The sequence below is a fragment of the Amblyomma americanum genome, chromosome 2 (genome assembly GCF_052857255.1).
Source record: "Amblyomma americanum isolate KBUSLIRL-KWMA chromosome 2, ASM5285725v1, whole genome shotgun sequence".
NCBI classification, from domain to species: Eukaryota; Metazoa; Arthropoda; class Arachnida; order Ixodida; family Ixodidae; genus Amblyomma; species Amblyomma americanum.
Genome location: NC_135498.1, coordinates 97,273,253 through 97,285,620, shown reverse-complemented (window position 1 = coordinate 97,285,620; position 12,368 = coordinate 97,273,253). Strand labels below are relative to the sequence as shown.

The 12,368-nt window shown below is 42.4% G+C and overlaps 1 long non-coding RNA gene across 2 annotated transcripts; it reads right to left on the bottom strand.

Annotated features, from left to right (window-relative positions):
- Window positions 1-5,163: 5,163 nt before the first annotated feature.
- On the bottom strand, window positions 5,164-12,081 carry LOC144121652 (uncharacterized). Of its 2 annotated transcripts, none has more exons than XR_013312657.1 (6): window positions 11,965-12,081; window positions 11,302-11,404; window positions 10,170-10,217; window positions 6,623-6,658; window positions 6,016-6,060; window positions 5,164-5,257 (listed from the first exon to the last, which is right to left on the bottom strand). It is a non-coding gene; the product is annotated as an uncharacterized LOC144121652 (long non-coding RNA). The 2 variants fall into 2 exon arrangements; XR_013312656.1 differs by having other exon boundaries at window positions 11,302-11,421; window positions 11,965-12,080.
- Window positions 12,082-12,368: the final 287 nt, after the last annotated feature.

Genomic DNA, 12,368 nt, shown 5'->3' with positions numbered 1-12,368 from the left:
TAAAGCATGAGTGTGTTTCACAAGCAGTCAGTTAATGCAAATTCTGCGTTTTGCGAAAACTGACCAATGGCAGTAGCAAACTTTAAAAAAAAGGCGGTATCACTCTTACAACCTCCAGCATTCCGCCGGCTGGCATTAACTCAGTCCCATTCAGTCTGTCAAATGCGCGCGCAGAGATGTGAAGGCGTTACTGGGCAGTCCGTTCATGTGGGGTGTCCAAATCGCATGCTACATATGTAGGACCTCCCGCATGTCTTCCGGTTTTCGCCTCGGGGCTATGTTTGGCGTCTCAGAGGCATTTTGAGGCATTTCTGGCATCTTCATGACAACACGTCCCAACTAACGTGTGTAAAGATTCCACGAAGCGACCGGGGCTCGCCGGGTGTAGCCACGCACCCCTAGCGCGCACGCCATCTGAAGATGGGACAGACAGAGCTAGGAGCATGCAGAAGGTGCTGGTGAAATCTATAGAGGAATCCCCAAAGGTGGAGCTGGTTTGTAATAAGGGAGTAATTACTGGCATCTACCCAAGCGCAGCCGTACGCCTACAAAGGAAAACTATACAGGTTTCTCAGAAACTTCGCAGCTAAAGAAGGATTCTTTCTAGTCCCATGTTAGAACCCGGTACCACCGCTTCGCCGGAACAGTCGCTCTACCAACTGAGCTAACCGGGACCGCAAGCTTGTGGTAAGGCGAGAGAGAATTGATCAATAACTCGAAGTGGGAACAGTGTTGCTGAAATGCAGCTTTCCTCTGTAGTCGTCTGGCTGCGCTTTGGTGGATGCCAATGAGTAGTTACTCCCTTAATGCAGAGGATGGTTACGGGATCACGGAACAAAACTTCGCGTTGGTCTTCAAGGAACGTGCGTATCTTAGCTACACTGAAAAAGCCGTTGCGCAATAAATTCATTCCTTCTCTCACGGCTTCGCCAGCGCTGAATGCGATATAGCTGGCACGGTGAGAGAAAACAATATTGAAGCGTAGCGCGTTTCTCTTTACTTTGCGAAAACGTTCCAGCATCTTAAGGATGTCTTCACACAACATGAATAAATGGGCACTGTGCTGTCTATGAAAGTTGTTTCTAACGATATTAGCATTCTGTATATGAATAACGGCAATGTTCCAGACATGAAACATTGAAAAACGTCGTTGCTCATGACAAATGCCACTATATTATTTTTACAGCTCTTCTAGAATGCATACAGTCTTCCTTCATACTGTGGCGTTTAAAAGGTAAATCTAGAGCTATTGAATAGGGTATTACTCACAGGCCGAATGTCAGTGCACGATGTTAAAGCGCACAATTTACAATAAAAAAATTTGCAGAGGTTCATAGCGCATAATAACCTGTATCTTTTCATTTCTTTGAGGCCGCAATAAAGATCACCTTTCAAACCATAGGTAACAAAATACATAAAACAGAGTTCTTTCCTTTTGGTTAAACATATAATTCTTAAACTTGAAGTAGCCCTGCTAAATACATGTTCACAAAAAAACATGGGCAGATCCTATGATAGGAGCGGTCGTGAAACAGCAGAGCTTAGATACACATGCATATGCTGCTTCAGAAAAATTGAATGGATACAAGGTAGTTCACTAAAGATTCAATTGTACAGAAAACAGATATTACACTTCCCTTCTAAATAAAAGAATGCGATCGATGTCAAGAAGCGGTGGATGAAGCTAAGGTTATTCATACTTGCGGTCTATAAAAAAGGCGAATGCAGGTACTTTACCTTAATCTGGAGATAAATTGCGAAACACCGAATTTAGCTTCGAGTGAATACGTAAGAGACATTAGCCATAATCCCAAAAATGCGATATTGATTAAGAATACTAATCCTTTTAACGCGCGGCCGATATTCTCACTAGAGAAGGTACGCTGTGAAAAGTTAGGGGCTCGTCAAATTCTAATTAAAGAAAACCAGGCGCGACAAGGTGTATGTATGATGCAGCAGAGAAAACAAGCCAGATTGATTGCTCTATGAGTAAATTTCAACGCAGAGGTATATAGACAATAGTGACAATAGTGAAAACAGCGCTAAAGAAGAAGCCGGAAGGCGTAACGAGGAAGTGACAGGAAAGAGCGCTGACTGACAACTGAATTTATTGAGCGAAACTCGCGCAATATATAGGAAGGCAGTGGCAAAGATAGTAAGATGCAGTCAACGTCACATGATGCAAAGAGCCAAAAAGCGATAAAAACAAAACAAGGCGATAAAGCCAACAGTGAATCGAATCTCAAAAGGGGTGGTAACAAAAAGGAAACTACACTCAATGACTATACACAGTTAACGTCACATGGTGTAAAGAGCCAAAAAGCGATAAAACCACAACAGGGTGAGAATGCTAAAAGTCCGCAGAAACTCAAAGGGATGGTAACAAAAAAAAACTACATGTTGACTTAAACAGTTAATGTCACAAGGTGTAAAGAGCCATAAAAACCGATAAAACATCCATAGCAGATAATAAGGGTAAAACCGATAAAAACTGAAGAAATAGAATTGTGCAAAGAATAAAAATTGACAGAATGTAGCAACGTAAGGCTAAAAAAGTTCACTAGGTCTAGGTATATAGATTTGACTTCAGTCTGGTTACAGTAATATTTAATGTGTTCTTATAGAACTAGGCAATAACGCTGCCACCAGAAACAGTAAATTGAACTGGCGAGCTAATGTGCTGCAGAAGATTACCTTTATTTATTTATTTATTCATTTATTTATAAATTTAGTCGTGATTATCGAAGGCTCCGATGCGCATTTCATTAGGAAGCGGAGGGGGAAAACTGCTCATATGAATAATAACTAATGAACAAACTATGAAAACGGATCTAAGGAAGAAGATACCCCGAAAGTAAACAATCATAGAAAGTTTGCAGCCAACATTACTTCTTCTCCCCCACCTAAGATTTTATGATGTAGCCTTGGTCGTGTCTGAACTTGCGAGCCTTGAGTTAGAATGACATTCGTGGTTTAAATTAGTGGTCTAGGTTTCACGCGAATCAAATCAAAATGTGCACGAAAAATGATAATACTGCATTGAGATGTCAAAATTCTCAAATGTGTTTTAATTTTTTCTAGAACAGACAAGCAAACAAAATCGCGTGTCGACACTTCAAGAATCTCGATTATAAAAATGTTACACCTACACCAGCAAGACACTCAAATTAAGTACATTCTGATGAGGCTACTTTTCTTTTGACTACGTGCAGGCTAAGCACAGGCAACATTGAAAATGCTCATGAAAGCAGCTTGAATATGCTTTTGAAGTCGTAAGCAAAAACAGTGAGAAATAGTTTTAATCAAAATCTATGGGCTGGCAGTTCTATGTATTGAATAGTTGTTCTTTCCCAGCTGGGGCAACTTTTGTTTTCCACATTTGATATTAGTGCTTCTGAGGTCATTCTTTTTCTACACGGCTCATGTAGTAATATACCGAGGTCTGGGATCCAACTAAGAAAAATCGAAAGTTGGGCGAGTTGTTGTACTATCAAGATGAAAAATAGCGTGAAGAGAACACACAGAGGGCAGATAGGACGACGCAGGCAAGCGCTTGTCTGCATCTTCCTCTCCGTCCTTCCTTTTTCTGTTCCGCCATTTTTTATCATGAACTACGGCCAAAAGCAAACGAATATGTTCCTTCTTCCTAACTTTAAGACATAAAAATTTTATTTTCCTTCTGCGGCTTTCTGTTATGGTTGACCAGAAAATACGCAGGCCTCCTGCGCTGAAGCTTATCTCACTCAGAGCCCAGCGGTAAAATTCATACCACCGAAAGCAGGAATCAATGTTTAGCTGCACGGCGTAGTTCATTTGTGTCACGTACAGCCACGGGTGTATGTCCACGAAAGCCAGCTTTGTGTCCGCGGCCCAGTTTTCTCTCAGTGATACCGGGTGATCACGGGTGAAAGAAGATAAGATACGCTGTGAATCACATGTGCGACCACTCCTAGCCTGTAGTACCAATATCATAAATTTTTTCGCGCTGAAACACTAGCTGCCCCTGGCGCTAGCCAATAAGCATGCCGATCAAGGCCATGCAGTGCGGCCTTACACTTTTTTGACGGAAACTGATTTTCACGAGAGCAGTGAGCTTGATTAACATAAGATTGCAAGCTCTTTGTTTGAAATGATAGCTAGCGAGCATGCCAGGAAACCCGCATGAAAATATTTAGTGCAATTGGCACGAGCACCTGTATGGCATTGAACACTCAATTACCGCACGAATCTGGATCGTTTTCTGCGGCAATCACAAGTAGTGAGTGCGAGGGCAGGAACCTTTTTATTAGTAAGATATTGCAGAGCATATGAAGACAAGGCTATGACTATTAACACATTTGCTTAGAATCCTGTCGCGCTATATCGTATCCTGAGAAATGCAAGCAAGAAGTGTTCTGAAGAGGCTGCCTCGAATGGTATTAGCTTATAGGCTGTAGGTTGACTGGATTTGCCAAGGGCGTGGTTTACACAGTATTTTATAATTTTACTTTCTGCGGCTATACTGCCGGGCGCCGACCGTTTGAGTTGCCCTTGAACATTTCACTCCGCGGCTAGCAAATTACGACACACTGTGTAGAGTGCTGTCTCATTTTCTCTGAACCAACCCGAATGGCTCGAGCACAATCAAGCCTTCGTAGGCACCTGCATGCTGCACATGATATCACTGTTATGCAATTGCAGCCCAAAACCTCTTTATGTAATCAAGGTCCAAGCGTTAAATTTGGCGCTAACATAACGTGCCTGAGTCCAGAGTCACAGTCGACAGTATGCTTGTTTTGTACTGTCCAGCAGCTTTGAAAGAAAAAAGGAAGAGAGATGATGTATTGTCGCAGATAAGCGACGCCAGCTTGTTGTAAACAGTCTCTTTTCTGCCGGCAATGACAGATATCTTGTTGCCGCTACAGGTGGGAGGGAGGCATGCCGTGATAGGACGCTAGGATGTTCACACTTCTCTTTATATGTCATTTTTAAATCAGATGCAGGGGGAGAGGGCGCACGTTTGAAAACTAGAGCTTGGGGTGACGGCGCGAGGTAAGAACAACTCATCGGACACACATACGAAAATACTTACTTATACAAAGTAAGCCATCAGATGTCGTCATATAAATCTATAGTGTGAGGTTGAAAATGACACCAAGCTCCTCCAAAGCATAGAGAAAATGATTGCTTTTGTGGTTAGGTTTATTCAGAAATCCTCTTTGAAATGATATCCTCAGGCTTCCGCCTCCTGAGCATTGCGCATGGACGGTTTGCCAAACTGCGAAGATAGCAGGTGAGGAAGTGAAACACATTATTCGCACAAAAATAAAATCAATTTCACATAAACGACAACAAGGTGCTTTAGGTTTTTTGTGTGCAACATCTCTTTTGACAAGCTGACTGATCTGCCTTGGTTTTTTCTGCTTATTAGTGGCAAGTGTTCATACTTACTGCTCCTAGGAACCCATAATACTTAAGCACAATTTCTAACCTTCATAAAAATGCTGCTTGTACAGAAGAAGTGGAAACCTTAAATTTATCTCTTCATGCTTCCCTAAAAATGAAAAAACTTTACATTACCAGACCAAAAAAATTTGTGCTTGTCAGGAAGTCCTTCCATAATACTTTTACAGCGCGTAGAATGCTAATGAAAAAACGCATTCGCAACTAAGGTCATACTGTTTTAACCTGGTCAAAAGCCTTGTCAGCTAGGATTTTTATTTCACATTCATTTTAGAGCACCCAACATCTGTATATGTTGAATGTATACCTGCTTCAAGCACAAATTATTCTCTGTGGCCAAATATCAAATGAAATCTGAAATCTAAGGTGTTGTTACTGCTTTCTACATCGGACATGGAAGCCCAGGTCAAACGCTGTAAACTTCAGCATGATAACCGCATCACATTGCTTGGCGGGAATAGTTTTTGCTCTCCCACATAAATGAACTGTGATTGGGTTCAAAAGGTTCTTTTGAATGCTCTTCCATGACCGAAATAATAGTGCCGAGAAATCATAAACATCATAATTGCATACCTTTCCGCTGCGAGCCCGCTCCCGCATTCCAACACCGACACGACCCTAAACCAAAGACGCAAAACACGAAAATTTCAGTTAACTCTAAACAATTAAACGGTAAAACAGCAAAACAGTTTTCAAGCGTTTGTGATTCATAATAAGTGAAAATTATCCTCTTATTGTAAGTTCTCAGCTATTAATGTATTTTAATATAGCAGAAGGTGTTCATCGTTTTCATATCCGTTCGTAATCACGTGTATCTGCATTTCTGTGCATAGTAGCAAAAATTTCTCCAGAAGACTTTTGCCCAAACAGTGCAATCTTGGACATACCGTTTACAAAGATATCCGCCTTACATTTGAAAGGAAACGAAAGAGAAAAAAAGAAGACGTGGTTGATTGAAAAACAATACGACCTCGTGTGCAAAATCTATGCACTGACTTTTCCGATAACCTGTCTCCAAAGTATAAAAACCTTCTACTGCTTGCCTCCAAACTATAAAAACCTTCTACTGCAAGGCCTTCAGCGGCGGCTTAGAAGGACCATCAATCAACAGCAGGAATTCTAAATGGTTTCATGACTTGCCACCGAGAAGTGCGTGAATAAAGCGAGAAAACCTCCTTACGAGAGTCTCGGACCGTCCGCCAAAGTCACCTCCTCTCTGCGAGAAGGAAAGGTAAACAAGAATGCTTTAAAAAACTAAGCACACTCACGAAAACAATTATTTCTTTCAGTCGCACTATGTTCTTCTTCATATGCCCATCGACAGAAAAGCTGACAAAGGCTCAGTCCGGAATACGACCTTTCGGGCCTTTGTCGTTTCTTGAGTCGACGTCTTTATTCTGCAGACTCTACATTTTCAATGCCTTGCTCAGCAGTCACTCTGATACTAGTCGCAGTCACCACCTACTATCATCCTTTCTGACATGACCATTTCAGCTGCCGTTTGTTAACAATCCAAAAACAGGGCAAATAAGAAGCTTCTTTTTCTTTTGCCCACACGGAGCCAATTTTGATGGATTCACTGTGCAATTTCCCACCACTGCCATAATAAGTGCCTGAAGCGCCTGAAGCATGCTTGTGGCTTAAATTTAATGCATTATTTCTAGCCATTTCTTAATTAGCCAGCGAGGTTGTGATGTCCGCATTTACCGCCCAGAGGCGCTGATTAAGCTCTACGTAACTGTGTAAATGTTATGCCTAAGTGGCGCTGCACGTACCTTTCGATGCCAAACTTTTCCGCTAAACCACTGTCCACTCGCTATATACTGCTACTATATCTCCTACCTATGACGCCACACATTCGCTTTTTTCATTGACTCAAAAAACGTGAATTTTAATAGAAACTCCTTTATTGGTCCGGTTTTATGCGTGGGATATTGTATATGCGGTTGCGTTTCCCAACGCCAACTTTATGTCGCGAAGTACCAAAGCTGCCACAAACCCATTTGCGATATTGGATCATGCGCTGCAACTAACTGTAAAAACATCGAAGCAGCGCGGCCATTTTCAATTTATTTTCATTCTGTATATCTTTTTTGACATTTGCCTTCGCCTTCGTTGCACCCTTAACTCCTGTATCATTTCCGGTCATACCTTACGGCGGTTACTTAGGTATTAAGAAATTGGCCGTTAAAGCTCTGGTACATGGTCCTATGTTTTCAGCCAATTACTTGTAGAAAGGACTCCTTTGATATTGTAGTCGATGCAATCTGTTCGGACAAAGGTTTCAAGGCGCTTCTGGAGTGAAACGCCTCGAGTTTTAACATTAAAAGCCATATTCTTCGACACATCACGTAGCACCAGATCATTAGCAGCACACTGACATTATTATCTCCTGGACAGGTGCAGTCAGGTGGGGTTCATATGCCTGCCGGTATGTTTAGTCTCAATTTTCGGTACACTTAATACGGGCTGCAACAGACTACTCACAAATCTCACTTATATCAATATGGTATGTTATATAAGTGCACTGAAATGCGCCCCTGTTTAATGGGATACGGGTCATTTTTGAGGAACAAGCTGAGGTCGTAGACCAATCGTACGGCTCAGCTGCGCAAAATATTTGAGTCATGTGAAACAATGAAAACAATGAAAATTGAAGTGAAAGCTATTATACTTTAAAAAAAAATATGGCTTATCCGCATTCTACCATCCAAGACACGGCTCTGGCTACATTGGGGTAAATGAAAACGATGTGGTCAGAAGCACCCTTACGAAACATATATGAGTTGTCTTATGCAGAATTTCTGCACTTCTCGTTATTATTTTAGCCGTTATTGAAGTTTATGTTGCAAAACAGCGCTGGCTGAGTTCCCTCAAATACACTAATCCGAAAAAAAAGAACTCCGCCTGAGTGGCGGTGGTCATTAACGCCTTCTCCGCGTTTTTCTCTTAGAAAACATTTTTCGTACATTAAAACAGGTGCCCCCGAAGAATTTAGCACATAAACCTTGACAGGATGGCTACCGCTCTCTCAGGATAGGGCTGACTGAAGATCATTATCTGGGATATTTGTCGTGCCAAACAGGCAGACGATTATACCTGTAGTAATAATGATGCCAAAAAACACCAAAGAACACTGACATCTGAAGTCCGCGTTTTTCAGCTAGTGCATACCGGCTTACAATAAAACACGCAATCGTTCAGGATATCATTCAACGACTATATTTGTAGAGCGAAGGCTTTGAGTTAGAAAGAGCTGTTTCATAATTTATACTACTTGGCCTGGAGCAACTAGGCAACTTGCAGGCTTCAGCATTGCGAGAAATGTAATTATTTTTTAACACCTGCTGGATGCATAGAACCTGCCGAGTGCTCAACAATGGAAAAGCGAATGCCAACGATTTTATATTTGGTTGCTGTCCGATTCTGCAGCTTACCAGGTTGTCACCTTTTCTCATCGGTTTCACAGTTTCCTTAATATATTCTTATAGCAAATGGGCCGCCTTCCTCAGCATTTTACGGCTATCCTTTGGGTAGCTTCATATCAAGAAGATTTTTACGGCTATCCTTTGGGTAGCTTCATATCAAGAAGATTATGAGGTGGGTGAGAGATAACTAGTAATATCCAGATCACACGTTTGATTCCCAAAGACTTGTGGCTGAAACGCTGTCCTTTAATATCCCTCGGAGGAAGACAGAACACCCCCCGAAAATGTGGGTGAACTCTTCGAATTAAAACACTCTTTCCGGAAAATAACGCAAATGTCTTATACATCCTTAATTTTTTCGAAATTATCGCACGTAAAGAGTACTACAGATACCGACAAGCACATCATATCTAAGAATCGCTCGTGAGTCTCTTTGCCTGCTTTTGAGGTCTCCCACTTACAAGTAACTCGTCTATAACTCATAAATTGCTCGGTTTTCACACAAGTTTCAACGCACCATAATAAAAACATTACGCGAGTCACAAAAGGTTACGAGCTAGTTGCCATCTTCCACCGCTTGTATTCTCTCGAACATCCCCAAACATCCCTCCGTCAACCAAAGATAGCTTCGTGGGAACATTGGCTGTTCCTCCGCTTGTACGATATAGCGCAGTAAGGTTTGGGGTTTTGAATTAAGAGGTCTACTCATGGAGGCGAAGATCTATTGCAATAAATGTCCGCTTTCTTTCCCCTCTATAAATCATTTCTCAGCGTAGAAAAACCAAAACATTGTTTGTTCGTTCCAGAGTGTTCAAGAATTTCACGGCAACAACCTTACGGGCGCTCACTGTGTTAAGCTAATAAATATCAATACTTTCTCCAGGACGGTAATCGTAAGACGGCGCCTTTTATTTCATGTGTGGTCAAGTCGAAATTATACGCGCACTCCAAATAAACGCACACAAAACGCCTTTATTGAAACACGACTACGGCCTGAGACTTAAGAGATCGCCTTTATCCCCAAATGGAGCTTCGATTGTCTACTTTTACCTGTGACTGCGAAAAAATTGATGATGGAATGAAGTGCTTGAAACGGAGGTGGTGATGCGATAATTTTTTTACCTTTTCCTTCCACTTTTCAGGAGAAGTTCGTCTATATGTAAATACAAACTCGGCCAACACTAACATCTTGACCAGAGATTTGTAGTGCATGCCGACAAGCGTAGTTTGCTGGATACTTAAGAGTAACAGCGCATTCGTAGACACAGAAGAAAAAGCGAACAATAATTTCATTCTTACCCTTTCTTGCGGTGCGGCTAGACGCTGCATGGTGTCAGCTTCGCAAAACTGCAGAAAATCGTGGGCGTCCATCAACAACGGGCTCTCAAGAGAGCACAACAGAAGACTTGGTGGATTTTCATACCCACCAGTTCAGCGCCCATCTCTTGAAACTTTTCTGAACCTAATTACAAGCTCCCAAGCTCCCCACAATAACGCGCCTAAATTATCTCACGAATCCCTTTCGGGACCAGATCGAAGACATGTACTTTCCATGTAGAGGTGACATTGAGAGTCTAGAGAAAGTAGCCGGTCTCTAATGTTATTGTTGGCATGTTCTACGTGCCCTAAGACGTCATCTAAATGACAACACACAGCTTTCGTACGAAGGTTTGAAATGAAACAACTTGGATAGGGTTGGTCAAAAGCTAAATCTCTCATGTCGCAGGATTGGGTTTTTAGATGTATAGTCGGACCCATAAGGCGCTTACGAAGATGGCCAAGGCGTCAGGGATATGGATGTGGCTCCTCTTCCCCTGCCAGATATTTATAGTTTTGAGTTTTTGAAAATGCCCGTGTTCAGTCGCCAACCACGGTGTAGACCGCAAACCACATATTAGCCACTCTACTTGCCGTGGTGAGCAAGGATTCCATACTGTGCGAATGAAGGTCGAAGTTCTCTAGATTTAGATATTCGCCACCAGCAACTTGCATAAGGGGAGCTCTAACAGCTCAGAAGTGGCCTAAATGAACATCGATCACAGAGGTGTGGTGACAACAGCTTTCACAATACCGTCATGTCGCTGCAGTGCTAAGGTGACTGGCCCACAAAGGGGTAGCTATGTTCAGTTTTGTGCAGCAAATAATTGAGGGCACTGAATTTTAGTAGTGGAAGGTTAAAAGGCCTCCAGTCAAGAAAATGAAAACATCCTCATAACATGCTCAAACAAAAGAGGTGAAAAAAATAAATACTGATCAAAAACCATGTTGTGGATCTCAAGCACACTAGAAAGCGAAGGGAAATGCACAGTCCAAATATTTCTCATTTTAGCAGTAGTGTACAGTACATGTCAAGAATGTATCACAACAGCGAAACATTCTCACGGCATTTCGAAACAATTATAAAGATTTCAAAGGTATGTATTGAACTTACTCGAATACTCAGAGCCATCGTCAGCAGAATTACGGCAATGATCAGTGACAGAGGGCGATGCATTGCGTAGTATTTGCGCTTGAGGTGCACTCAACCTACTTTTCTTCAAACAAAAAAAGGCTGCAAAAAATCAGTCACAGCGCTTGAATGCAGCATAAGACACTTCATCATTGCATACAGGTGCTGTTGTTTCAACACTAAAGATAAGGAAAGCCTCCCAGTCTTGGCCTAGAGGCAGTCAGAAATAATCCATAAAGAGACATTTCATGAAAGCGGCAAGGGAGTCCCAAGTGTATGCTAAAGTAACACTTCAGGGTTAGACACAGACGACGACGCGGAATCGAAAGTAGTAATTCCTTTACATAGATATTTTCGTTATCAATAGCTAAAGGCATTCGCAAAGAGGTTACTGAATTTTTTAGTGTTCCCAGGTCACCGAGCAATCGCAATGAATATTTAAGTTAGAAGTCGAAGGCGAAACAAAAAATTCAATGGATTATTTTTTGCTCTAGCGTGAGTCATGCGTGTACAAGTAGCTTATTTTTGAAACATTTTTCTCTAATTTAACAACATTCAGAAGCATATAGGTGTGTGGGGCGCAATGTATCGCTGTACGTATCCTCTACTTGCCTACAATGCAGATCAGACAGTAATCCATCTTACCTGATAAAACTCACACTTTGCTACAGTCACGTTGGTCACAGCAGTGCCCAGGCTAGATAAAGTTTCCAGTCTTATACAGCCTCTTTATAACGGGTCACGTGGTGGTCTGGCAAACACCCGCACAGAACCCCGATGCTCGGACAAGTCACCGACAGACTGATGTCGCGAATGCGAGTCGCCATCTGTCACATCTGTCCGGCCCCAACCCGTTCTTTGTCCCCGTTCTGCAGAACTCCTCAATCGCACCTTCGTTAGGGGCCCCCGACGTTTCGCCGACAATCAGCGCAGCGTTACGCGAAGAGAAGATTGAGGTAGACGAGGAGGAGGGGGACAGTGGCGGAGAGGTCTGCAGACGCGCGACGCCGCCGCCACGCCTCCTTGCGCGGGTCGGGCAGATCAGCGCA